This window comes from Balaenoptera physalus, assembly GCF_965194825.1.
Source record: "Balaenoptera physalus genome assembly, chromosome: 18".
NCBI lineage: Eukaryota > Metazoa > Chordata > Mammalia > Artiodactyla > Balaenopteridae > Balaenoptera > Balaenoptera physalus.
Genome location: NC_138899.1, coordinates 73,975,047 through 74,002,845, shown reverse-complemented (window position 1 = coordinate 74,002,845; position 27,799 = coordinate 73,975,047). Strand labels below are relative to the sequence as shown.

The following is a 27,799-nucleotide window of genomic DNA, read 5'->3' as shown; positions in this document are numbered from 1 at the left end:
CTTGAATCTGCTCTAGGTTTCCATGGTGATTGCTTAAACTTTTCATCATCCCGTCTTTCAGACCCTGGGGGAGAGCAATGCGCTCTGGTTTCCATGACAACCACTTAAACATGTATCTCTGTCTGGCTCCGTTGGTAAAGAACTGCCAGAGATCATGCAAATGAACTGGCTGCTCTCCCTTCGCTTAAAAAAATAAAAATAAAGTGACACACCTGCTTAGACGTTTCAGGTCTCTGCTCATAACAAGAGGGGTGAAAGTGTCAAACTGGTGTTTGTGAAGGGTTTGCTGCATTGCTTTGACATTTCAAGTGCCCACCCAGATACACAGGCTCATGTTGCCATCTGAAGTAATTATCTACACTCAGCACTTGCCCTCCTCTCCCCTCTGCCTGGCAGATGAAAGAGCTGCAAGTTCAAGGCTGTTTACCTTCCCGCTGCACGCTAAGGGGGGAAGGAAGGACAGGGCCAGAGCCACTACCCGACCCAGCCCTTGGCCGCTGTGGGGAGAAGCCACGGAGGGCAGGGTCCTACCCTCAACTTGCTGTCCATAAGCCGGCCAGGGGTGGCTCCGGACTCGGGCTACAGCCCAAAATAACGTGGAAGCCACAGACCCCAGTCGTTCGGAAATGACTCTGCTTCCCTGTCGGAATTCATGGAAGGGAGAACAGCCACGTGACTCTGCAGAAAAGCTCACAAGGGGAAAGATGAGGGCTCGTTCCCCCACCCCAGACACCTGCCCAATCCTCCCAACATGCCCTAAACCAGAGGCCCTGAGAGGCATAACGGGCCCAGCAGCCACAGACAGGTGTAAAGCATGTTCTGAAGCTGGGTACCACCATGTACAATTCTGGCGGTTTCCAGTGAAAGCTAGAGATTTCCCACTTCTCCGGGGAAATTGGCAGGCCTACCTCAGTCCTACCTCCCGTGGGTCCGCTGGGTGGCAGTAGCTCCACCCTCGGGAGGTGAGGCCTCCACCCGCTTTGACTGAACTTTTCTGAGTACCACATTCTTCTCCCTGAGTCCCGGAAAAGAGTTGAGCTTATAATTTGTGATAACAGGCACAAGACACAGACCAAACCAATTATCCTTCGGCCAATTGCTGAAGTCACAAACGACGGAAGAGGATTCTCATTTGGGGGTAGAGGGACGGAGAGGGGGTGAAGACAAATGTTCTTCACCTTCTTCCTCCAAGGTCCTTTAGGCACCTTCAAGGCTGCGGTCGGAGGGGGAAAGCCAGACGGGTGGACGGGAGATGCGCTGGTAAGGGTGTGATCATCTTCGGGTGAGACCGTTACCAGCTCGGGTCCTTGGACTCTTTAATCAATAGATATTCATAAGAGGCCCAATGAGGAATTCAGGCAAGGCTTTATTGGGACTGCAGGAAGGGAGCGAGAACAAGTAACAGGTGCCCTTGCTCTCTTCCCGAAGCGGGGGAGATGGTTCCTTAGATGCGGGGCGGGGTAGGGGCAGGGATCAGTGGGTCAGGCCCACAGTGGTGGCTTAGGTGGTCTGCCCACCCCCTTGGCAGTGCTGTGTGCAGGGGGCATGCGCAGTACCCTGCTCTACAGGCAGTTGATGGCCTTTTTGTATCTTACTGTTCACAATTGCCCCAGCTGGGCACCCATGTAGTTATTTTTAGTCCCTTATAGTTACTTTGTATTTTTTTTCTGGAGGAGACTTTTATCTAAATGCAAGCACTCCAGTAAAGGGTCCCAGGTCCCAGCCTGTCTCAAGACCAACGTCTAAAACCTACAGGAAGGCCCTTGAGCGTCATTTGACTAAAAATATCTGTCCAAATAATTGTAGGATGAAATTGGCTGGTTGGCTGATGAAAACCGTAGGCCCTGATTTAGGGGTCAGACGGTGCTCCTTGGCCCTACTGTTTTCTTTACATCAAGTTTCTAACCTCTCCAGGTGTAGGTTTTCTTACCTATAAGGTAGCGGTAAAAGTGCTTGCCCCTCTGAGTTTCTGTGAGGTTCAAACAAGATTGTGTGTGGAGAGGCTCTGGCCCAGTGCCTGGCACGCGGTATAGATCTGGGAAAACCTTGCTTTTCCTACAACATCATTTTCATTCTTCAGACTATCTATAGTTTAACACCTGGGGTTGAAAAAGAAGAAAACACTAGTCATCACTGAAAGTGAGCCCGAGACCTTTAAAAATTAGTAACTTGTCAGGAAATTGACTGATCATGTTAAGAAACTGTGTTTTGTTTTTCTGTGAATATTTTTAGAGTGCACTATGGGAACAACAAACTGACAAGCAAAAGATGAAAGAGATAAAGGATGTTAGAAAAGATGTCAAAGCAAGAAAAGGCCAAGCGTTCCTCGGTTTGCCCCAAAGGTGAGCAGAATGTGATCAAACGGTTTTTCGCATCTATAAAGGAGTCAAGGCATTTTCATCTGTAAAGGAAAGAACTTGCTGCTGACAGGTGGAATGGATCGAATAATTAGAGTCTAGGATCCTTATCTGCCTGGGTAAGTCTTCCTCCAACCAACGGTGCCCTTGACCTAGTAAGTACAGGAGAGCAGGACTGGGGATCACTAATTCCCCTTTAGAATAACTTAAGAACCCCTGTCCAAAATTAATCTCCCAGACACACAGAGCCTGGAAAACTTCTGCTTGTGGCTGTTAAAGAATCATTCTTTGGGGTTAATAAGGAACTCACTTAAAACGCAAATACTTTGCAAGGACAAAGAGATTGTGTGGAGCCATCATTCACTCATGATCAGACGGATTTTCTTTGATCAGACTGCTATCTTCCCTACAATGAACGATGATCAGTTGTAGAGAGCGATTAGGGATTGTTATGTATAATCAATGTCCTTTCTGTGCACCTCACTCAGATGGCCCTAAGCTTACACTCACTTCTCCACTGGAGTTGTTTAACACCATCTGAATCAAGGAGTCTACCACCCCTGAGGTGTAGCAGAACTGACCTAAGAAAACAGGGATTGTTCTGGAAAGCCTGGAATTGAGGTAGCAGGGTAGCAAACTGTTGCCATCACCCCTTCGATGTGTAATCATCATCCTCCTTAGAATTGGGCCCCTACCTCTCACGTGTGCCCCTCCAGAGCAAGTCTCAGTAACGCTTTCTTGGAAATAACAGTAACTGTCATTTTATTGAGCACCTACTTTGTACCGGGCATTATGCGCCATATCCATTCTCTCTAATCCTCACATCAACTCCATTTACCAAGGAAGAACCTGAAGCTCAGAGGAGTTAAGTAACTTTTTGGAAGTAGTGGCAGACAGGTTTCAAACGCAACCTGGTTTCTAAAAGCCTGTGTCATTTCTGTTGATAAGTGTTGGAGAAGGAAGGAGAGGGGGAAATGGAGCGTTGATAGTGGGATTTGGGATAAGAACCAGTCATCTAGGGAAAGCCAAGTTTCCTTGCTGAGCCTCTGTACAGGCATCACTTAGGAACTGCAAGGTGACCCTTGTCCCTCTCAGCCTTGGGGCAGTGCTGCGTGGCAGTGAGCACGTGGGATCTGGTCCCGCCTCTGTCCCTTTCTAGCTGAGTGATCCTGAGCAAGGGCTGCAGCCTCTATGCCCTCCTCTATAAAGGCAATAACAAGAATACCCACTCCTGGAGTAATAGTAAAGATAGCAAATGAGAGCTTCTATGTAGAGCACGCAGCACAATGTCGATGCCTAATAAGAAAGAAAGAAACATGATTTTTCTACTCACTTCTATTACCTTAGACTCCCATGTGTCTGGAGACTGAGAACAATTTGCTTAGTTTCCAGGGACTTGGTTATAAAAAGACATTGTTCTCTCCCCCTCGACCTCAGCCCTGCTTCTCTTCTCCCTACCTCCTCACCCGCCCACTACACACCCAGCCCTGAGCCCCTCGGGGCACTGTGATCTCTCAGAGCTCCTTAAAATAAACTCTTATTAAAAAGACATTCACGCCAGATCTGAATACTGCACAAAGCAACAACCTGCGTGGAATCTGTCAACCCCACGCTGCGCTCTTCTGTGTTTATTCCTTTTATAGTGATATTGTCAGCCATGGGAGAAACCAAGCTCAGGGCTTCATCTCACATGGAGTTGTGCTGCTATAACTGGGTCCTGTCTGCTTCAGACCTTTTATCACACAAGATATGTACTTGTGTCGTTTCAGAGGGAGACATAACCCTCCTCAGGCTGAATAGAGCTGCCAAATCCGGGACAAGTTTAGTCTTGCATTTTTATTTAGAAATCGCAGATAGAACTGCTTGGTGTTCATCTGTTCTTTTTCCATTCCAGAAAACCAACAGGTATGCTGAAAAGCCACACGGCTCCAGTGATCTGCATCCATGTGTCTGCTGAGGATAACAAAATATTTTCCATGCCCACTGACAACACTATTAAGGTCTTTGCCCTCTTATGTTTTGATGCATTATCCAATGCGGTTTCAGACAGAGAAGGTGTTCCCTTCATGTTTTCATTCCCCTCTCTGTAGCCTTTGGGGCCTCTGGATTAGCAGATACTCAAGTGTTATTTACTTTTGTGGATTTGCTTTGGAAAAGGAGAATAGGTAGGCAGTGGAAGGGCAGCCTCTTAGAGAACTTTCTATACCTGGTGTTTTGTTGGGAGGAGTTAACATTATTGCATTGAGGCCCCTGCTTGCATTCTGTCCAAATACTCCCTTTGTCTTTGGAGAGTGCGGGTTGGGGGATGGAGAAGGGGATCTGGGGACAGAATGGGGACATAGGGAGGCACAGTCCCTTGCCACTAGAGGTTATCACCTTCTCTTGTAACACACTAGGGCGAGTGGGCCCTTTCTGAAACGTTGTCTATAAAGCTTAGAATTTAAACCTTTCTGACCCTGGCAGAGGTAGCGACATTACCACCTTCATTTTGTTTGCCTTCACACCTCTTTTTCTAGCGAGAGTCTTGTCTACCTCTAAAACTCAGTCACTCTGTTATCTTTGGAATACACTATATTTTATACAAAAAAACCTCACTGATTTATTTCATCCATCATCTCATATGCTTTTCCAGTGAATATGACACATTTTCATGACTCATCCACCTTCTTTTCTGGACTGTCACAGGGCCAGAGGGTGGGGATTTAGAGCACCATGAGTCAAAGGAATGCTGGAACCTTGGGAAGGAGATCAGATTCACTGCTTTGTACAGATGCATAAACCAGCTCACTGACCCCTCACATAATAAAGGATTGATAGATGTTAAGGGCTGAATCGTGTCCCCTCAAAATTCCTATGTTGAGGTCTTAACCCCCAGTACCTTAGAATGTGACTGTATTTAGAGATAATGCCTATAAAGAAGTACTGAAGGCTAAATGAGGTCATACTGGTGGGCCCTAATCCAATATGACCGGTGTCCTTACAAGAAGAGGAAGTCAGGACACTTAGACTGAGAGGCAACCATGCAAGGACACAGCAAGAAGGTGGTTATCTGCAGGCCAAGGAGAGAGGCCTCCGAAGGAACCAAACTTATCCACACCTTGATTTTGGACTTGCTTCACACTATATCTTGCTTTACACTATATAAAAAGGTTAACTCAAAATGGATCATAGACCTAAATGTAAAAAGAGCTACATCTACAAAACTCTTAGAAGAAAACATAGGAGTAAATCTTCATGACCTTGGGCTAGGCAATGATTTCTTAGATATGATAGCAAAAGCACAGGAGACTAAAGGGGAAAAAAAAACGAGTTGGACTTTCTCAAAAATAAAAACTTGTGCTTCAAAGGACACTATTAAGAAAGTGATTAGACAACTTACAGAATGGGATAAAATATTTTCAATTCATGTTTCTGATGAGGGACTTGCATTTAGCATACAAAACTCAGCAATAAAAGTACAAATAGCTTAATTTTAAAATGGGCAAAGGACTTGGACAGAAGTTTCTTCAAAGAAAATATTCAAATGGCCAATAAACACAGGCCAAGATGCTCAGCATCATTAGTCCCTATGAAAATGCAAACTAAAACCACAGTGAGATACCACTTCACACCCAACAGAGTGGCTAAAATCAAAAGAGAGACGATAGCATGTATTGGCAAGGATGTAGAGAAATTGGAGCCCTCATGCGTCGCTGGTGGGAATTTAAAATGATGCAGCCACTTTGGAAAATATCTGGCAGTTCCTCAAATGTTAACCAGAGTTAACATACGACCTAGCAATTCCACACCTAGGTTTACACCCAAGAGTATTGAAAACATCTGTTCGTACAAACACTTGCATAAAAATATTCATAGGAGCATTATTCATGATAGCCAAAAAGTAGAAATAAACCAAATGTCCATGAACTGAGGAATGGATGAATGGAATCGGGTACATCCATACAATGAAATATTATTCAGCAAGAAAAAGAAATGAAGCATTATCACATGCTACAACACGGAAAAGCTTGAGAAGCTTCAAGTGTTAAGTGAAAGCCAGTCACAAAAGGCCATGTATTTTATGATTCCATTTATATAAAGTGTCCAGAATAGGCCAATCCATAGAGACAGAAATGGGTTTAGTACTTGCCAGGGGATGGGGTGAGGTGGGAATAGGGAGTGGCTGCTAAAGGGCATGGGGTTTCTTTTTGGAGGAATGAAAACTTCTTGAAATTAGATAGTGGTAAAGGTTGCACAACTCTGTGAATATGCTAAAAGCCACTGAACTGTATGCTTAAAAATACAAATTTTGTAGTATGTGGGTTAAATAGCAATAAAGCTGTTATTTTTTTTTAAAGGAGAGAGGGGAGAGAGAGGGAGAGGGGAGTCAAGGATGGCACCAAGAGTTTAGGCCTGAGCCAAACACCGCAGTGAGGAAGATGGTGGGTGAGAGGAGCATAAGGTCAGAGGCCCAGTTGTGGATGTGCTGGAGAGAGTCATCCTGAGTTGAAGGGAGATGTCAGGGCTGGAGATATAAATGTGGGAATAATCAGCATTTAGATGGAATTTTAAACCATGAAGTGGATGAGATCATAAAGGGAGCAAAAGTGGGCAAAGGAGAGAAAAGCCCCCAAGACAGAGCACAGGGACCCTGTGATGCTCTGGGATTTTACTGTCTGTAGGGTCCAACATGGCTTCTGTGTAGTGAACTTAGAGTCTATCTCATGGCAGTGAAGAGGATATTTTATACGAAACTAGGTGTTGAGATCACAGTCAGGGATACAACAGGACCCAAACTCAATTCACTTCTCCAAGAACATTTGATTAAAATGGTAAGATTTATGGACTTTAGTTTCTGATTTATTTTGAAAATCAAATTTATGCAAAGACATCCGCCAAGGCCACAAAGTTGGAGATTTCACTTTTTTTTTTTGAAATTTGCCACCATCAGATAATCATAATTCTGTATGTGAGGACATGTTTTCTATCCTATTTTCTTTTCCTAGTGCCTCTCCATTTTCTCCCAATCTAAACTCATGATTACAAGATTAGCATCTTGCCTGTGATGATTCAGGCATATTGAATCACTTCCCAAAGTGTGTTTAAAATATATTGAAATCCTATCTTGGAAATAGGGTGTATAATTTATTTCAGAATATATTATTTCTATCAAATAAAAACTAATCAACTAGGAACCAAACAGCTAAATTTCCAGCATGCCTGATCAAATAGTCTTCGTTCTTTGATTGATTTTTTTAGCCCAAATATTTCATGTCTCTAAATCATGGGGACACACGAAATGTTTCAGGAGTCTGCTGGTTTCTGGCATTCTCTAAAGAAGAGTAAAGTGACAGATTGAGATTTCCATTTTCACTTGTTATTTTCTGTGAATTTAATATTGCACACCACAAAGAGAGCTGTTTTGTGTCAACAGGAATTAGGATGGAAAGAAAGTTATTTCTTGGAAGGAAGATAGCATGCTGTATTAGTTAAGGTAAGGCTTGCCACTGTAACAAATAAACTCCATATTTTCCATAGGTTGAAACAACAGAAGTTTCTTTCTGTCTACTGTAACAATCCTGTGCCAGTGCCCCTGGTGAGGGGCACTTTTTCTTCCTTCAAGAACAGGGCTGTCTCCATATGGGGGTCCCACCTTACTTAGGTTCTCAGATTCCTCTTAATCCAGGTGCAATGGGTATGAGAATAGAGAAGGCATATCTGCCTCTTAAAAAATCCCAACCATAAATGATACATCACTTTCTCTCACATTCTATTGCTGAGTTCATGACTCTGGGTGAAAGGGAAGCTGGGAAATGCCTTAGTCCAGTAGCCGCTTCCCAGTAACTTTACACTGTAGACAGGGAAGCACAGATTTGGAGGAGGTGGGGCAGAATGCCTTGGAGACAGACAGATTTGAGTTTAAATTCTGAAACTACCACAAACTGGACGACCTCGGGTGAAGTACTCAATCCTTCTGAACTAAGTTACTTAATTCTTTGAGACATTGGTTTACTCTTCTGCAATATGGGAGAAAGGGTCGTCTTGTAGATTAGTTGTGTTCATAAAAGATAATTTATGAACTGTGCTCACTGCAGAGTAGTTTTACCTGGTAAGATTCTTTTTTTTTTTAAATTTATTTTTGGCTGTGTTGGGTCTTCGTTGCTGCGCACGGGCTTTCTCTAGTTACGGCGAGCCGGGGCTACTCTTCGTTGTGGTGCACAGGCTTCTCATTGCGGTGGCTTCTCTTGTTGTGGAGCACGAGCTCTAGGTGCACAGGCTTCAGCAGTTGTGGCACGCGGGCTCAGTAGTTGTGGCACACGGGCTTAGCTGCTCCTCGGCATATGCGATCTTCCCAGACCAAGGATCCAACCCGTGTCCCCTGCATTGGCAGGTGGATTCTCAACCACTGCGCCACCAAGGAAGTCCCTTACCTGGTAAGATTCTTTTGAGTCAAAGGGACAAAAATCTAACTGAAACAGTTTAAGCTGAAAAGGGAGAATTTGAAGGACTCAGTGCACTATTGCTGGTTTAAAGACAGAGGAGGCAACAGGATGAGGGATGTAGGTGTGTAAGAAGCTGAGAGAGAGAGGCCAACAACCAGCAAACAGGAACACATCCCTCCAAACACAAGCAAGAGGGTTCAAGACGGCAGCACAGGAATATTCTGAACTTATGTCCTCCCACAGGCACAAACCTACAACTGCAAATGGAATAATTCCCTCAGAAAGAGATCTGAAAACCGGATGGACAGAGCCTCGCGAGAAAAGGTAAAAAGACAGCATTGAGACGCGTGGGAGAGACAGAGATACGGGCTCACCAGGGAAAACCACGCCCCAGCTGCACCACTGGGAGGGACCCCAAAGAGGTGGAGCTTTTCCCTGAGGAGTGAGGGATTCGAGCTCCACATCAGGCACCCCAGCCCCCAGATCCTGCACGGGAGAGATAAGCCCCCAAATCACTCGGCTTTGAAAACCAATGGAGAATAAACCCAGGGAAACTATAGAACTGCAGGCAACAAATACCCCGCTCTTAAAAGGCTCATGCACGGCCTCACCCAACCTGAAAACCAGCACAGAAACACCAGGTTGAAAAGTGTATGTTTCATAGGCGAAGGGCACCCATTTACTAATCTTCAAGTGTCTACTGAAGAAGCAGGAGTCATTTGGGATGCTTCCTGGGGATAGAGCCACTGGCAGGAGACATTTACGTGACCTCAGGCTTCCTTGCTAACGCCAGTGCTGGTGGGCACCATTTTGGAATTCTCCATGTGACCCGGTAGCGCCAATGGGCACGTCCCACTGACAGCCCCGCCCACCCTGCATCCTGGCAGCCTCTCACAGCCAGCTGAATGATACCAGCCCGCCAGCACTCCAAGGCAGCCACAGCCCCACGACAACAGGAGGGCACACATAGCCCACGTAGGGGACAGCCCTTAAGCACCTGGCTCTAGTGGCCAGGCAGGATTGCACTTCTGAGCCCCACAGGACAGCTCCTAAATAAGACCATGCCTTCAAGACTGGGAGAGATAGCTAATTCTTAATACGTATATATATACTTAATACATAGAGAATTAGGCAAAATGAGGAGACAAAGAAATATGTTCCAATTGAAAGAATGAGACAAAACCTCAGAAAAGATGTTCAGCATCACTAATTATTAGAGAAAGGCAAATCAAAACCACAATGAGATATCACTTCACACCTGTTGAAATGGCTATTATCAAAAGGACAAGAAATAACAAATGCTGGAGAAGATGTGGAGAAAAGGGAACCCTTGCACACTGTTGGTGGGACTGTAAATTGGTGCAGCCACTATGGAGAATGGTATAGAGACCCCTCACAAAAACTAAGAATAGAACTACCATATGACACAGCTATCCCACTTCTGGGTATTTATCCAAAAATCATGAAAAAACTAATTCAAAGAGATATATGCACCCCTATGTTCATTGCAGCATTATTTACAATAGCCAAGACATGGAAACAACATAAGTGTCCATTGATGAATGGATAAAGAAGATGTGACACACACCGACACACACACACACACACACAAAATGGAATGCTACTCTGCCATAAAAAATAATGAAATCCTGCCATTTTTGATAACATGGATGGATGAAGAGGGCATTATGCTAAGTGAAATAAGTCAGGTGGAGAAAGATGAATACCATATGATTTCATTCATATGTGGAATCTAAAAAAAACGAAACAAAACAAACAAAATAAAACAAAAGCAAACTCATAGACACAGAGAACAGATTAGTGGTTACCAGAGGGGAAGGAGGTTGGGAGGTGGGTGAAATGCACGAAGGGTCAACTGTATGGTGATGGATGGCAATTAGACTTGGGCTGGTGATCACTCTGTAGTGTACACAGATGTCAAATTGTAATACTATGTACCTGAAACTTATATAACGAAAAGGGGGGAGAAATTATTGGTTATTGAAAGCAGATCCTAGGACAGACGGACTCATGGGCAGCTGAGCTCACAGATGGCACTGTGGTTCCCATGCCGTATGCCTGCACTTTGCATGTCTGCTCCTTGGTTCACATTGGTCTCATCAACACCTACTGCTGAATGGCTTTCTCCTTCCAAATGGCCAGGACCCGTCCTGGCCCACAGCCTGAACTCACGTCCCAACTCTACTCTTACTAGCAGCTCCAGTCAGAAAAGCCTAAAGGAAGGACGCAGACTGACCAGGCTCAGATCCTTTGTCCAGCGCTTACAGCCAGAGAAGCCGTTCTCTCAACAGAAGACAGGAGGGTGCTGGAGAGACACTAGCTACATCCGGGGTGCTTAATTTATTGTAGCTGTTTTTATTTGGGGGACATCACTATGAAGAGCCTCTCCCTACCTTTTCCTTTCGCTGACCTTGTCAGGGTCCCTCTCTATAGCATCCCAGCTGAGATCACTCTTCCCAGGCTCCAGAATTCCCTCTGTCCTCCCCTCATCAAAACCCTCTTTCTCTCAGTAATGTTAGCTCAGGCACTGAGAAGAAATTAACATGTAAATGGATTCCCATTGTGGTACAAGTGACTGATAAGAAGGATGTGTGTTACCTTTCTACCCAGAAAGAAGAGAATCTTCAAACAAATCAATTCTCCAGATTGGGGCCAGGGGGTGGGGATGCCCCTTGAACAAGCAGCCTTCAGGGTCACTCTTTCCATGGGATTATTTTACTTTGATCACTACTGTCACCCCCATGCTGACCTCCTAGGATACATTGCTCCCCCTTCTATGCCATGATCTAAAATCGCAGATTAAAAGGTAGGCTGGAACTCTCAAAATGAGTGTGTTAACTCCTGGGGAGAACTAAAGGAAAATCAACAGTATAAATACAAGAATTAAGAGTCTGACTCGGGCTTCCCTGGTGGCGCAGTGGTTGAGAATCTGCCTGCCGATGCAGGGGACACGGGTTCGAGCCCTGGTCTGGGAAGATCCCACATGCCGCGGAGCAACTGGGCCCGTGAGCCACAACTGCTGAGCCTGCGCGTCTGGAGCCTGTGCTCCGGAACAAGAGAGGCCGCGATAGTGAGAGGCCCGCGCACCGCGATGAAGAGTGGCCCCCGCTTGCCGCAACTAGAGAAAGCCCTGGCACAGAAATGAAGACCCAACATAGCAATCAATCAATCAATCAATAAAATAAATAAATCTTAGAAAAAAGAAAAGGGGGGGATGATTAAAGCTTCTGGGAAACAAAAGCTGTTTCAATGAACACACGGGGAAGAGACACTCTTTGCCTTTAAAAAAAAAAAAAAAAAGAGTCTGACTCAAGGGGTAAAGTCTTCAAATCTCACAATAGCTGATTTGCTTCCTCGAGTCTCAAAGGAAGAAGGAAGAAACCCCATCCAAGCACACCCCACCCAGTTCAATCTACATTTTCCTGTGTGCTCTGGAGGCAGATGGGCCAGAGGTTGACTCCTAGGTTAGGTACTTACTAGCTCTGTAAACTTGGCTGAGTCACTTAACCTCACTGTAATTCGGTGGATAATGCCTCCCTCCCAAAGTTGATTTAAGAGCCCATGGGTTTGCTAGGGCTGCTGTAACAAAGTATCACAGAATGTGTGGCTTAGAAAACAGAAATGTGTCATCTCCCAGTTCTGGAGGCTGGAAGTCTGAAATCAAGGTATCGGCAGGGTTGGTTCCTTCTGAGTGCTGTGAGGGAGAATCTGTTCCATGCCTCTCACCTTACGTCTGGTGATTTGCTACAACCTTTGGCCTTCCTTGGCTTGTAGAAGCATCACCCTAATCTCTGCCTTCATCTTCACATGCTGTTCTCCCTGTGTGTCTGTCTCCAAATTTCCCTTTCTTATAAGGAAACCGGTTATATTAGATTAGGGGCCACCTATATGAGTCATTTTAACTAATTACATTTGCAATAACCTTATTTCCAAATAAGGCCACATTCTAAAGTACTGGGGGTTATTCAACATACACATTTTAGGAGGACAAAATTCAACCCATAACAAAGAGTAAAATATACAGCCTTTAACACAACGCCGGGCACACGTTCACTCACTAACCGAGGCTGCCTTTGTGATGATCATGATCTTCCCAGTTTTCCACTTGACCCATCCCCTTCTCCCCAGGGATGCAGCCATCCCTTGCAGCTCTCATCAGATCACAGTATCTTACGATCCCACAAGAACCATGGCATGGCTTGTGTGCCAATTAAAATAAATGATTAACGATAATATTATTATTCTAACCATATTTATACCATTTTCTAGCACTCTATCTTTTATTAAATTTTCAGATTCCTTAAAACAATTCTATAAGGTAAGTACTATTATTTTTCTTCCCATTTTACAGACGAAGAAACTGAGGGAAAGCGAGTGTAGTAATTCGCCCAAGGCCACACAAGCCATTAGGCAGTAGAGCTGGGATTCCAACCCAGGCAGGGGGCTTAGGCTCTCAACCAATAGCCGCCCCGAGGTTTGTAGCCCGTGTCCTCCAGTGGCGGGCTTTGAGGACCTGTAGTAAGAAATGGGAGCATAGCTGGGGGACAGCAGTAGCTCGGAGCCGCAGGTCAGACCCATGCTGTGAGCCCCCGCCGTGGAAGCTGGGTCCATGGGAAGAGAAGCCATCTCCTCCTGGGGGAGTGAAGCACAGTTCTGGGGTGGCTTGGCCGCAGAGTCCCTGGCGCTCGGGCAGCTTCGGCCTGGCAGCGGGGCTCAGGAACTTGGTGCCCACTTCGTGCTTCCTTTACAAACAACAGAGGAGAAGAAACCCCTTTTACGACTTTTCATTTGGATGAGGCGGGAGCGGGGCAGTGTTTAAACCTCCCTCAAGCCCAACCAGACCCCCCAACAGGTGATGGCTTTGGAAACCCAGCAAAGCAGGCTCTTCAAGAGCTCCCATCTCTTCTCCTCACTTCCTCCTCAGATCTGGGATCTGGAGACCAAGAGCTGCTTGTTTACCGCCTCCTCCAAAGCCAGCGGTACTCGGGGCCAGCCCGGGGCCTGCCTCTATCTCTCTCCCCCGCCCCAGAGCCCTGTGTGTGGCTACGGACACCGTCGCCCTCCTGCACCTGAGGCTGAGGCAGGCCCCGAGCGCTCAGCTCTCCAGAAGGTCCTGCAGAGCCCAGGGCAGCTGTAGTCAACCTTCTACTTAGTGATCCACAGCTAAGGTCTCTGTGTGAGCCCTGGGCTGTACGCCCCACATCCTGTCTCACAGTGTCTATTTGGCGAGCTCTCTTTAACATTCCCACTAATTACTCTGACACCGCCTCCCTATATTATCCAAAAGTCTGGAGTCTACCCCTTGAGCCCCCTTCCACCCGCCAGCCCCACCCCGGTAGGAAACTGTCCTAGAAGCCCCGGGGTCTGCCTATTCAGTCCGGAGGCGTCAGCCTACTTGCAGTCCCACAGCTGCAGGGGTGGTCGCATCCAAGACCCCAACCCCCAAGCAGGGCAGCCGCCCAGGGACACCCAGGGGCGCTGCCAGGCCATCACTACAGCCAGGCCCGGAGGCAGGCTCTTCACTCAAGATGCCAAAGCAGCCAGCTGAAAGACGGGAACGTCAGTCAATCAAACTGCTCTCTGTTCTACATGATATCACTGTGCAGAACAAACAGCCTGTTGGATTGACTTTCTTTCTTTCTTTCTTTTCTTTTTTTTGGACCCAAGTGTCTGAAATTCCACCTCATGGCAAAAGCAGCCTCATTCCTAGCGTCAGCACTTAGGTGCCAGATACTGTCTGCCGGTCCCCGCTCTGTCACTTGGAAGCTTGTGGTCTTGACCAAGTGAGCCGACCCTTCTCGGCCTCCTGCTGTTTCCTCATCTGTGAAGTGGGCAGACTGTGGTCCCCTAAGTTCTAATCGTCCTCACGCCAAGTCCTGTTCTTCCTTGAGGAGAATTCGCCCACACCAAGAATCTTCTGGCACTACGTCTGAGGTTTCAGAGCCCCCAGATGTCTATTAGTGGCCCAGGCTCATGGCTGACCGTCGCAGGGCACTACAGAGAGCGAAGACTGGCCACCAACATTCGGTTAGTCAGTGTCTACTACATGCCAGCCTCCTCCGGACATTTTACATCCTTTCTCACACTTCCTCCTCACAAAATTTCTATAAAGGATTCCATTTTACAGATGAGGAAATGAGTTCGAAGGGTTTGGGTGGCTTCACTCCAAGGGCTGTCGGTTCTATGTGCTGACCTCCCAGACGTGGCTCAGGGGGCAAAGTCCAAGGGTACAGGTGGGTCCGTTGCACCTGGGTACCCATAGGAGGCATGCTGCAGGGCCCCCCGGGACCTGGCCTGGCCTTGTCCCTGCTGTGAGGGAGAAGCACTGCCATTCATTCAGAATGGGATGATATGGTTTGTGTGGGTTTGGGGGAAGATGGACATTAATAGGGAAGAAGGGCCACTCGGCAATCTCACGAAATCACACTCCTCCTACCCCAACAAGGAGACGTGGTATCAGTTTTCACGGTTAGTGGCTACTCTTCATTGCACGCCCATTATGTTATGCGAGGTTCTGTGCTCAGGACATTACCTCAGCCCTCCCTCTCCATGGGTTCTGCATCAACACATTCAACCAACCATGGATGGAAAAAATTTTTTTTTAATTCCAGAAGTTTCCAAAAAGCTGAAGTTGAATTTGCCACATACCGGCAACTGTATACATAGCATTTAAATTGTATTGGATATTATAAGTAATCTGGAGATGTATATGAAAGGATGTGCATAGGTTATATGCAAATACCATGCCATTTTATATAAGGGACTTGAGCATCTGTGGATTTTGGTATTCTAGGGGGTCCTCAAACCAATCCCCCATAGATATGGAGGTACCGCTGTATATATGTTTTCTCATCTAATCCTCAAAACAATGCTTTAAAGTAGATACCATTATCCCCATTTAACAGATAAGAAATTTACAGTTTTGAGCAGCTAAGTGACTTGCCCAAGTTCGCAGACCCATCATTTGAACTCAAGACTATCCTCTTAACCATTCTTTAATAAAGCAATCGATGCCTCATCCTGGGTATGCGTGTCACATACTCAGTTCCGGTTTTCATTCTCTCTCTCCCCCCCGCCCCTCTCTCTCTCTCTCTCTGTTTTTCACGAGCAAGATCTCCCCTCGAGCCTCACCCGGTGGTTTCCCACAAGGAGCCCGTGGTGTGCTGCCAGTACAACCCCCCCTTCAGTGGGGATGATCGGGGACATCACAGCCCAGACACGTCCTCTTCATGTGCACGCTCACTTGAGCTGCACTCCCAGTGACACTCGACTGTCTTTGCATCTGTTCTTGTCTAGCTTCTGCTCCAGAGATTAGTGGTTAAATACCAAAAGAAGTAGATCAAAAATTTTTTGTGATGACTCAGTCTCAATTCATCTCAAAGAAGGCGGGTTCCTGCATAGTTTGGGTTCAAACTTGTAAAGAAGCATTTATCCTCCAAATTTATCAGAGTCGCCTCCGAGTCCAAGGAAGCCAACATCTTCACCTTCTCAGCATCCTGCACATTCCTGCCCCTGGCTCTGTGCAACCTCTTCTCATCTCCACCCCAGAATTTCCTGCTTCCTCCTCTTTTCCTACGCACACCTGAGCAATCCTTCAAGGTCCAACTCAAGTCCTGTCTCTGCCAGGAAACACTTGCCTTCACTGCCCTGACTCATGCAGGCACCTCCCTCTTCCTGGTCACCCACAGTTAGTGCCTCCCAGGGCTGCTGGGCTGTGTTCTCTTCTGCCCTGCTCTGTTTCACCTGTGTGAGCCTCGCCTCTAAACAATTTCTGCAGGCACTTGAGAGCAGGGATCAGAGCATCTATGTCCCCCTCTTCTTTCCTTCTTGATCTCTCAAAACCGTTCTTATTCTTTAAGGCACAACTCAGATACCAGCTCCTCTAAGAAACCATCCTAGATCCCCTCCCACACCCAGGCAGAATGAATGGCTCTGTTAGCGTCTGGGCTCCTAATTCCATGGTAACACAGCCTGTCTCCCTCAATAGCATTATTTTGATATGCATGTCTCCCCCAGTGGTGGGTGGTAGGTAGGTGTTGAATTGAGATATAAACACCCTCACAGCTATTACTGTATTAGGCACATGCTGGTAATAAACTCTCCGATACTTACTGAATTAAATTATTGATTTGAGTGTTCGCTCACCTTGCAAATCTGTCGCTGTGTGAAATCTTTGGATCATTGTCATGCCCACCGTCACAATTCATGACATCTAAACCACATTACACTTGATATTTGTGGAGGAGAGAATATAGCCCAAGATCTTGATGAAGCCTGAATTTATGAATACCACTATACCACACTGTGTTCATTCAGTTGTATGAGCAGAGTGCTAGGGACCACCAACTTTGCCTCTCAAAATCCTCGTAAACTGTACGATGAAAATTAATAAATGCTCAATTAAATGTTTACAGCACATCACTTATGAGCTGCAACTTAACACACACATAGTTATATGTAATACCAAAGTTTATAAAAATAACTATTTTTTATCAACTGAGCTTAAAACTATATTCTTTAAATTATTTTAAAATTTACTAGCAAAATTCTATTATATTTAATTGGGGACATGGTTGCATTTTAATATATTTAAATGGATGGGATCTCCAAAAGGAAGAACAACATGGGGCAGTGAAATTCTTTTTTTTTTTTAATATTATTTATTTATTTGGCTGCACCGGGTCTTAGTTGCGGCATGCAGGATCTAGATCCCTGACCAGGGATAGAACCCAGGCCCCCTGCTTTGGGAGCGCGGAGTCCTAACCACTGGACCACCAGGGAAGTCCCTGGGACAGTGAAATTCTTAAAGGAGCCCTGCTATGGCATGAAATTCCCTCCACAAAATGCAAGTGAGGTAGGTATACCTGAAAAGTATACATAGCACCTTTAGATTTTTCTTGATTCTGTAAATAGAACCCTAAAGTCATTTTCAGAGAGGTTTCCCTTGCTCACTTCAGTCTTCAATCTTTTCACTTCCGTTACCAGCAGTAGCAGGTGGCTTTCTTGGGGAAATCAAAAAAAAAAAAAAAAAGCTGTGTTTAATCACACAGCAGCAAGGCAGGTCCTCCCTTGGGTGTTGATCCTACCCAGCTCATGCTGTCTGCTCATTCGTCCACGCCATCAGGTACTTAAATCAATTCTGGATCTCAACCATATCACAAATCACTGCATGTTGTGGAACTTCGGGATATTTGCAAAGATTGAAACCACTAAAGTAAAGTAAAGATTGAAACCACTAAAGTAAAGTAAAGATTAAAACCACTAAAATAACACTAAGGGTTTATTGAAATATTCAGAAGAACAGATGAATGCCCCTGAGCTGTACATACCCCTGGGAACCCTGGCCTTATAGAAGGACAGAGGAAAGGAAGCAAAGTGTACCCTACTGATCTCAGCAACTTGCAATCAACAACAGTGCTGTCTGGTTTTTGGCTTGGAGACCCAGAAGTTTCTCTAATATCAATGGGGCAGCCTTTTTACAAAGTGGTAGGCTAGAAGGACCGTTCAATAGTCCTGAGAAAGAGTGCTGTCCTCAAGTGTTTCTCCTCTGACACTGTCACTGCCTCTGGGTGCAGGATCCAGAAAGCCTGCCCCAGAGGAGGTCCTTCCTGGGGGGTTGGGGGGCACTTACCCCAACCAGTCATGACAGATGCTACTCACCTCCCTTTAAAGATGATTCTCATTCAAAAGCTGCTCAAAGGTTGGAGCTAAAAGAAAGTAACTACAAGACTGGAACGAGTTGGACTGAGTGAAGTCTTAAAGCTGAGGGTTTAAATATCCTCCCCAGAAAATGGGTCATCTACCCATTCAGCTTTGCTTTAATGGTCAATAAATTTTGCTGCTCAAAATTCAATCCACACCTATCTTCTCTGAGTCTAGGTGGCCAGGAGATTTTCATCCAATATTTCTAAATTTTCTCATCTTCTCAGAGAGTGCTGTAGACTGAATGGTGTTCCCCCCAAATTCATGTGTTGAAGTCCTAACGCCCAGTACCTCAGAATGTGTCTGTATTTGGAGATGGAGCCTTTAAAGAGGTCATCAACTTGAAATGAAGCTGTTAGGGTGGGCCCTAATCCAGTCTGACTGGTCTTCTTATAACCAGGGGAAATGTAGACACATAAAGAGAGGCTGGGTTGCACAGGCACAGAGGAAAGAGCTTGTGAGAACACGGTGAGAAGGCAGCCATCCGCAAGCCAAGGAGAGACGCCTCAGAAGACACCAAACCCTGCTGGCAACTTGATCGTGGACTTCCAGCCTCCAGAACTGTGAGAAAATAAATGTCTGTTGTTTGAGCTCCCCAGTCTATGGTATTTTCTGATGGCAGCCCTAGCTAATGAGTACACTCAGGTAACCAACTTGTATTGAAAGTACGGAAACTTTTGGAGTAAACTTTCATCTTTCATGTCTATGACCCTAGACCTCTAAAGGCAAATTCTCTTTAATTTGATAGCCAGTGTCTCCAGGCTACTTTTTCCAACTTCCTGATACAGGTGGTGAAAGTATGGGACTTTGAAACAGGAATACTGTTGTATGATTTTATTGAGGCTCATGGCAATGCTGGAATCCATTGTCTGACCTTTGACTCCAGTGGAAGAGGGTATGTGCCTTCTCCAGAATCTTTTTTTTTTTAAATTTTATTTATTTATTTATTTTATTTATTTATTTTTGGCTGCGTTGGGTCTTCGTTACTGTCTGCGGGCTTTCTCTAGCTGTGGCGAGCGAGGGCTTCTCCTCGTTGTGGTGCATGGGCTTCTCATTGTGGTGGCTTCTCTTGTTGCAGAGCATGGGCTCTAGGTGTGCGGGCTTCAGTAGTTGTGGCACGCGGGCTCAGTAGTTGTGGCACACGGGCTTAGTTGCTCCGCGGCATGTGGGATCTTCCCCAATCAGGGCTCGAACCCGTGTCCCCTGCATTGGCAGGAGGATTCTTAACCACTGTGCCACCATGGAAGTCCCTCCAGAATCTTTTACCATTAGGCAGGGTGACCCCTGACATGCAGTCCTGACGGGGGTCTCTGTTTCCTAGTCTAGTTACTGGGGGCAGAGATGGCTGTCTGAAAATATGGAGCTACAACGACGGACATTGTCTTCACACCTTGAAACATGGTGAGTTGCCTCCTACCAAGGGTCCCCATAAAATAATGATGCAAGATTAGGCATTTGTAGTAAATGTAGAAGAAATCAAATGAGATAAAATCTAAGATGCATGTAAAAATCCTACATCCTTTTTCTCTGGCATTTCATTGCCAGTGACTCTAAACTTCTATGTAGGAAGGACATACATTATATACATGTTTGCTCTCCCATCTATAGCCCATGCATTTGTTCCCTCACTGCCTGGTATAGGCCTCATTTCTTAAAAGAGTTTAGCTTTTTAAAACATTTTAAAAATCACATAAGTCAAACATCACAAAGTCTAGATGAACTAAAAGCTACTCTCTTTTGTGTGTCATCGTGATTTTTTTCAAGACTGCTTATTCCATTTGTTCATGTGCTGTGTCTGTTCTTGGTAAGATTTCCGAAGTTCTGGCCTATGAAACTAGGGGGAAGATCAGAGGCAAACGTTCTTCAACTCTCAGTACAAATGAAGTCCAAGTAAATAAGATAAAAATTACTCAGAGTAGGGACTTCCCTGGTGGTCCAGTGGTTAAGACTTTGTGCTTCCACTGCAGGGGGCACGGGTTGGATCCCTGGTCTGGTAACTAAGATCCCGCATGCCTCACGGCTCTGCCAAAAAAAAAAAAAAAAAGTACACAGAGTAATGAGTGTGTGATTCCTAGTTCTGCCTTTGACCTCATGCATTCATCTGCTCATTCACTCAGCCAGTAAGTGCCAGGCACGGTGCAGGGTCCTGTCAGGAAGAAGGTGAGCCTCTTCCCATAGCTGAGCGAGGGCTGAATCAGCCTTTTAGGGCAGTGAGAGTGGCATCAGCTGTGTTTTGATGGCTTGAAAGACACCTAACTGTGGTCTGAAAACTAAAAAGTAAGTGCTGAAGTTTCCCCAGTCATCAGTTGGGTTAAGTCAATGTATGTAAACTGACTCAAGAACTAATAAAGAAAAATGCTTACTCTAAGTTGATAATATTATCTTTCTAGATGAAAAGCAAAGTGAAGTCTGTGATTATACCTACTTGGAGGTAAGCCAAAATAAGTGAGTTCTAGTCAGCTTGAATATAAGAGGGTCATCTTGGATATTTAGTGGGACATATTTTTTGATACAAACTTTGTCCTGGAGGAGGACACCAAGATAGTAAAGGGAATTTTCTGGAAGCAAATGTGTCAAAGAATTCCCCAAACTGTGGTTGCTCCCTGATGGTAATTTAGGCAACTAGGCTCTTCCAGAATATTGGAAACAATTCTCTGCACATTTTGATAACGGTTTAGAGGTAGAGATAGGAAACAGTGTATCTCTCCACCAAATGCTTTATTAAGGAATAAATCACAAGCTAGGGTAGTTAAATTCAGCAGCCATAAGTCAAAGAATAAAAACCCAATAAATTCTCTCCTGAACATTAAAATGTTAAAAACAATCCTTGATCAATTTCTGTTTGTGCCCTTGCCTCCGCCGTTCAGCCATGCTCTCAGGATCAAATAATCCTCCAGAAGGCAAGCTGCTCGTGGAGCAGACCGTGAAGACAAACCAGGGTACCCTGCTTCTGTTCCCTAATCCTTTAAGAACCAGTTAAAAAACTGACCCTAGTTTATCAAATCACATTTTATCTTGCTCTTCATAAAAAACAGAAGCGGTGATTTTCTTGCTCTCTTCATTTATCACACGGACACAGCAAAATGAGGCCACAGTACTGATTCTGTGCAAAATTTAAACAGATGATAAGCTTAAGTATCAAAATGTAATAGTCTGTTATTGTTCTAGGTGTATCATAGCTGTTGGATGGGATAGAAGAATAAATGTGTACTTTGTAAGTGAAATGTACAAAATTATGATGTTTCAAAACCCTGCTTCAGACTTCTCCCCACCCCCATGCCCTGTTGATTCTTTTCTCTCTAAAAACAGATTTTGGAGAAATTCTTTATACCTCTATCTGGTATAAGCTAAGCAGTGATACGGACAAAAGAGTTTCCTCCTCCCCTCTCTCCCCCTTTCCCCCCCATCTTTCTTTCCTCCCCTCCCTTTAAAAAACCTTTTTAGTTTTTCTGTTTCAGTTTTTTAAATTCTTTTCTATGGGAAGAAGTGTAATGACTCTGTACCCAGTTCCAACACGTGGAGGTTTTTCCCACACCAACAAGCAATTCTCCGACACCAGCTGGTACCCTACAATCCCACTCAATTCTGACTCTATCTACCTGGAGAGAGCATCAGAATCCACAGGGTCAGGGTTCAGTCCTACAAGACACAAGACTCCTGCCCACCCCCCCGCAGACACCATTTGCAAGTCCTGTCCAACTGGCTATAGATCAGAGTTTCCAACAATGTCCTCCTTGGGTTATATTAATTTTCTAGAGCATCTCACAGAACTTAGAGAAATATTTCACTTACTGGATTATCAGTTTATTATAAAAGGATATAACTCGGGGATAGCCAGATGGAAGAGATGCAGAGGGCAAGGTATGGGAAAAGGGCGAAGCGCTTGCATGGTCTCATCACTCAGGAAATTGCAAGGGTTTAGGTACTCTGAGCCAGAATGTGGACAAAGACCAAATAGATATTTCTTATAAATCACGATCTCACAAAGTACAGGGTATGAAAGCTATCAGGGGCAGAGGGGGCATCTTTGGGGATTTGCAGGCTGGCCATGTTCCCTCCTCCCCAGGATGCAGGGGCTTCCAGCTGGGTCTCGAATATTCTCATCCTTAATTGAAGATTAACCAGATTGTCAACTGTCCAGCCCTTTAATTTTTTTTCCTTCTTCCTCCCACCTTGTCTTTATGCTGTAGTCCCTCTCTAAATGGGAAGAGGAGATGAAATGCCATCCATAAGCATCTCTGTGGAAAAAAAAATCTTTTTTTATGGCTTAGAGATGGGAAAAGGGATTAAGAGACAGGGGAAGATGAAAATGCTGACTAAAACTACGTTTTAAATCTACCTGTGGCATTTCATGTCCCCTGCTGGCTCTGCTGGATGGTCCTGGATTTCCAAAGTCTTTAAACATTGTAAGTTCTTTATTCATTTGAAAGTATGCTGTATGTCAGAGCCTAAGCCTAGCATCCTCAGATGATTTGAGACACGACTGCCTGAGAGGTCTTGGCGTTGAATTTGTCCTTTGGTATTACAGGTTCCTGGGCTGATGGCTTTTGTTTCAGCTCACGCATCAGCTATGGGTCTTATTACAGAGGCGAAACTATGCAGACCATCCGAGAAGAGCTTGTCAGTTGGCATATGATTTGCTGAAATGCAATCACCCAAACGTCAGGAGTGGATTGCTTTTTATTCCCACTGGCACTAGGGGAATTTGCTTTGACATTTCAAAGATCTACATCTCTGATGGGGTGAAGGGTAGGGCTGTAAAATGTGCCAACGTCTCTCTCTGAAATTGTGAGTGTGTTGGCAGCTCATTTTACTGCTTGTACAACATCTCCTGTTTGGCTCTGGATACAGGACACACCATGTGACTTTCATCACTTCCGGAAGCCATAGCCACATTGGCAGGATGACTTGGTGAGCCCTGGTCCACTGTCCGACTCTCCACCCAAACAGTGACACTTGGTGGGGATGTCCTTCACTCCTGGGGCTCACCCCTGGTCTTCCGGGCCTGCCTAGGGTGGTCACAGCATCTCAAGAGCCTCTGCTGTGGTGGGATTCATGATTGGGGTCCAGGTGGAGCCAGGAGCGCTGAGCTCCAGGCAGCTGCTCCTGCTCCAGGAAGAGTGATGGCCTCTGTTCAGGTTAGGGCAGGAGGCCCAGGAGCAAATCCACACAGCTCTCCTTGAGTTCAGCCTGGAGTCCTGGAGTGCAGGAATGGCAGCCCAGGATGTGATGCGTGTGACTTTCTTCAAAGAAGCGTCCACTTCCTGCTTCTGCTTGGCATGCAAACCCGTATGCATTCACTCTGCCATCCTTGGGTGGCCAGGGAACCTAAGAGATGACATTCCTGTTGCCCTGTGGCTTGTTAGGGGCCCATAACCAGGGGACTTCTGAGGATTCTTATTAGCCCCCAACTTTCTACAGCTTCCCAGGGTTGAATGATCTCCCTCAAAACTGTCTGGATGTCAAGCCATTAAGACAAGCAGTAAGAAAGGAAGGTCACTGTGCACAACCATTCCCCACCACCCAACCGTACCTTATGCCTCTGTAAATATTCCAAAAGCCACAAGTCACTAGAATACAAACGCAATGAAGACAGACCTTGCCTGTTTTCTCCATTGTATTCCCAGGATGTAGCTCAGGGCCTGGTTTATAGTAGCTGCTCAACTAATATGCTGCCATTCAACCAGCATGTGTCAAATGTGGGCCTAGCCTGTGCTGTTCACTGAACATGCAGTGACGAGCCAAGTGGTCATCACATGATCCCTGCCTTCGTGGAGTTTGCAGATGAGTGATTGTTGAGTGAAAGAACAGAGTTTGCAGAAAATGTCCCCAGGAAAGCCATGGCCATTGCAAGGGCAGAAGTCATGCAAGAGTCAGTGAAGTGTTAGTTCATTCAAATGTTTTTTCATTCACTTATCAATTCTTTCAACCCCCTATTTATCAAGCACTGACATAGTGCCATCCTTAGTGGGTAGGCACAGAAAATACAAACATGAATAAAATGTGATTCCCGGCCCAGAATCTCACAGACTGGCAAGGAGATAAACTAAGGAAGTAATCATCATACGATGTGACAGATGATATAATAATGTATTCATTAATGTAATAATGTTTTAATAATAATATAAAATGCTGGAGAAACCCAGAGGTGGGAACTACTAACTTTTGCTCTAACGTCGTACAGGATATTAAAAGATTACTAGGATTTTTCTGGGAGGCCAAGGTAGGGAAAGGCCATCTAGATGAGGGGAAAGGAGGAGAGCGTGAACCAAGTCTGGAAGCCTGAGAAGCATGTTGTTTGGAAAGACTGTGAATATTTTGAGGGGCTGGAGCACCAGGTACAGGAGGGAAATGAGGTTGGAAAGCTAAATCAGAGCCTGAAAGCCGGGCCAAGGCATGTAAACTTCATTCCGCAGGCAGTGGGACCGGGGAAGGAGAAGCCCAGACACAAGCGCTCACAAATTTCAGGAGGAGGCAAGATTTGGAGACAGAAGATTGTGGGGAGGAGAGGGCCACTGACCTGCTCTTTTCCAACTGTCCTACCCACCGTCTTCCCAGCTGCTTTCAAGCAGAAGCGGCTTCTTAGGTGGTCACGGATATGTCCACAAGGGCCTCTCTGTGGGAAGTCCCTGAGGTCAAGGGAGAAAGAAGATCTTTACAACCCTGGGAGAAGCCAATTCTTTTCACAGGGAAACTGTACCCCGGTGAGAAAGTTGAAAGGATAGTGGCCAGGGACTCTTTGAACTCTGCAGCACTGGTCTCAAAACCAAAAACATTTTCATTTCGTTTCTTATCTTTCTTAAGGATCCGTATACCTAAATCCTCCTTTCAAGGAGAATAGGCAATTCCAATTCCTAACAGCACTTCTAAGCCACAGTGTGGAGCAGATGGGAGCCCTGGAGGAATTGAGTTGAGGGACTCCACACCCCGGAATTTAGACCTGGGGCTCTTGGGAGGCCAGACCCCCTTGGCCAGTGCTTGGGTTCCATTGTCACATTCCCATGAAGATTTCAGCCCCAAAGAGGGCTCCTTGTGAATAACCTGCTTGCCAGCATTATGGGGAGGTAAGGAAGCTGCTAGGAGTAACACCTCCCTGGGGAAGGTGACAAAACTGACCCAAGGAGATGCAGCACCTCTCTGGCTGACCTGCAAGCAGACTCCTACCTGGAGGGATGTCCCTGTCCCCCTGGGCTGGGCCGGGCCAGCAGGTTCCGCAAGAGTCCTTAATGGGGGCAGCCGCAGGAGGGGCCCCTCTGTCTCCTCTGTCTCAGGCATCCAATGAAAGGGAGCGAGCTGTGGGTGACTGGGGACTGGATTTCTTACTCTGTCCCTCTCTGTCTCTCTCTCTCTCTCTTTCCCAGAAGCACGGGCAAAAGGAGGACATCCTCTGTGTAGCTCAATGCCCGCCTATTCTCCTTGCCACCTCCAGCTACGACGGGGAGATTATCATTTGGAATGTCATCTCAGGGCACATGCACTGCAAGCTGAATACCCCCAGCCCCTCTGATGGTGCAGAAGATAGAGAACATAGGGGCAGGGCGGCCTCCACAGCCACTCTGCCCAGGCCCGCAGGCTCCGACTCCTGGCATGTTGTCTAAAGGAACCTTAGCTCTGGACTGCTTCCCGGTTATAAGGGATTGGCCTAGTTTCAGGCTTAACTTGTCAGATGGAGATTCCCAGAGCTGGGGGGGAGCTTGAGAGTTCAACTAGCTCAGTCCACATCTCCGGGCACCCGTCCATCAAAGCCCATCTCACATTCACCTGAATCTAACACAACATTGTAAATTAACTATACTCCAATACACTATGGAGAACAGTATGGAGGTTCCTTAAAAAACTAAAAATAGAACTACCATATGACCCAGCAATCCCACTACTGGGCATATACCCTGAGAAAACCATAATTCAAAAAGAGTATGTACCGCAATGTTCATTGCAACACTATTTACGATAGCCAGGACGTGGAAGCAACCTAAGTGTCCATCGACAGATGAATGGATAAAGAAGACGTGACACATATATGCAATGGAATATTACTCAGCCATAAAAAGAAACAAATTGAGTTATTTGTAGTGAGCTGGATGGACCTAGAGTCTGTCATACAGAGTGAAGTAAGTCAGAAAGAGAAACAAATACCGTATGTTAACACATATATATGGAATCTAAAAAAAAAAAAAGGTTCTGAAGAACCTAGGGACAGGACAGGAATAAAGACACAGATGTAGAGAATGGACTTGAGGACACAGGGAGAGGGAAGGGTAAGCTTGGACGAAGTGAGCGAGTGGCATGGACATATATACACTACCAAATGTAAAATAGATAGCTAGTGGGAAGCGGCCGCATAGCACAGGGAGATCAGCTCAGTGCTTTGTGACCACCTAGAAGGGTGGGATAGGGAGGGTGGGAGGGAGGCTCCAGAGGGAGGGGACATGGGGATATATGTATACATATAGCTGATTCACTCTGTTGTACAGCAGAAACTAACACAACATTGCAAAGCAATTATACTCCAATAAAGATATAAAAAAAATCATACTCCAATAAAAATTTTAAAAATAAAAATAAAGAAATAAAATGCTGGGAAAATAAGCCCATCTCACAGGCCAGCCCACCACCTCCAGGACCACTTTCCTCACCCACTGCCCCCCTAGAAGACTCTCTCCCCTGTTGAGACCCTTGGGCTTTGTTGGTACAGCTCTTCCAGCACTGATTTTACTCCTCTACCTTCAAGACCATCCTCCCCGTGCTTCTTTCACCCAGCTAGCAAGCTGGCTCCCCCGCCTGGCTCAGACATCATCTCCTGATGGTCACTCATCTGTGTGGCCTCAGGCTTTATGCCACCCTCACCATCAGCCCCCTCTGGTGGCCTCAGGCTCCCAGGTCCTCACATTGCCCATGGCCACCCCACCTCCAGTGAGGCCTGTCCTTATTAGCTTGTATGCTGTATTGCGAAACTTTACCCCACCGTCCCACTGCACTCTTCCCAATTCTTCTGCCCTGGTTCCAGTTCTTCATGGCTCTCTCTCTCTGCTGGTGTGACCATGGGTCCATTCATTCCCTTATTCATTCAAAGAATATTAACGAGCTCCTGCTGTGTGCCAGGCCCAGTGCTAGGTCTTGGGGCTGGTAATCACATCCCTCTCCCTGCAAGTCCTGAGCCATGTGGAAAATACACAGGAGAGGGTCCACTTATCTGTCAGTTTCATTGCTGGTGGTGCTGCATTGGAAAACCGGCGGGGACCCACAGCCAAATGGGCTTCCTACCACTGCTTTCCCCACGTGCAGAGTCAAGCCTCA

The 27,799-nt window shown here is 45.9% G+C and overlaps 1 pseudogene across 1 annotated transcript; it reads left to right on the top strand.

Moving 5' to 3' along the window:
• The first annotated feature begins 1,252 nt into the window (after window positions 1-1,252).
• LOC309647739 (cilia- and flagella-associated protein 337-like) lies at window positions 1,253-26,829 on the top strand (annotated as a pseudogene). The gene is made up of 10 exons (XR_014268668.1): window positions 1,253-1,260; window positions 2,384-2,476; window positions 12,929-12,965; window positions 13,632-13,910; window positions 19,242-19,397; window positions 19,824-19,903; window positions 20,893-20,947; window positions 21,671-21,716; window positions 23,354-23,413; window positions 25,864-26,829. The product of XR_014268668.1 is annotated as a cilia- and flagella-associated protein 337-like (transcript).
• Window positions 26,830-27,799: the final 970 nt, after the last annotated feature.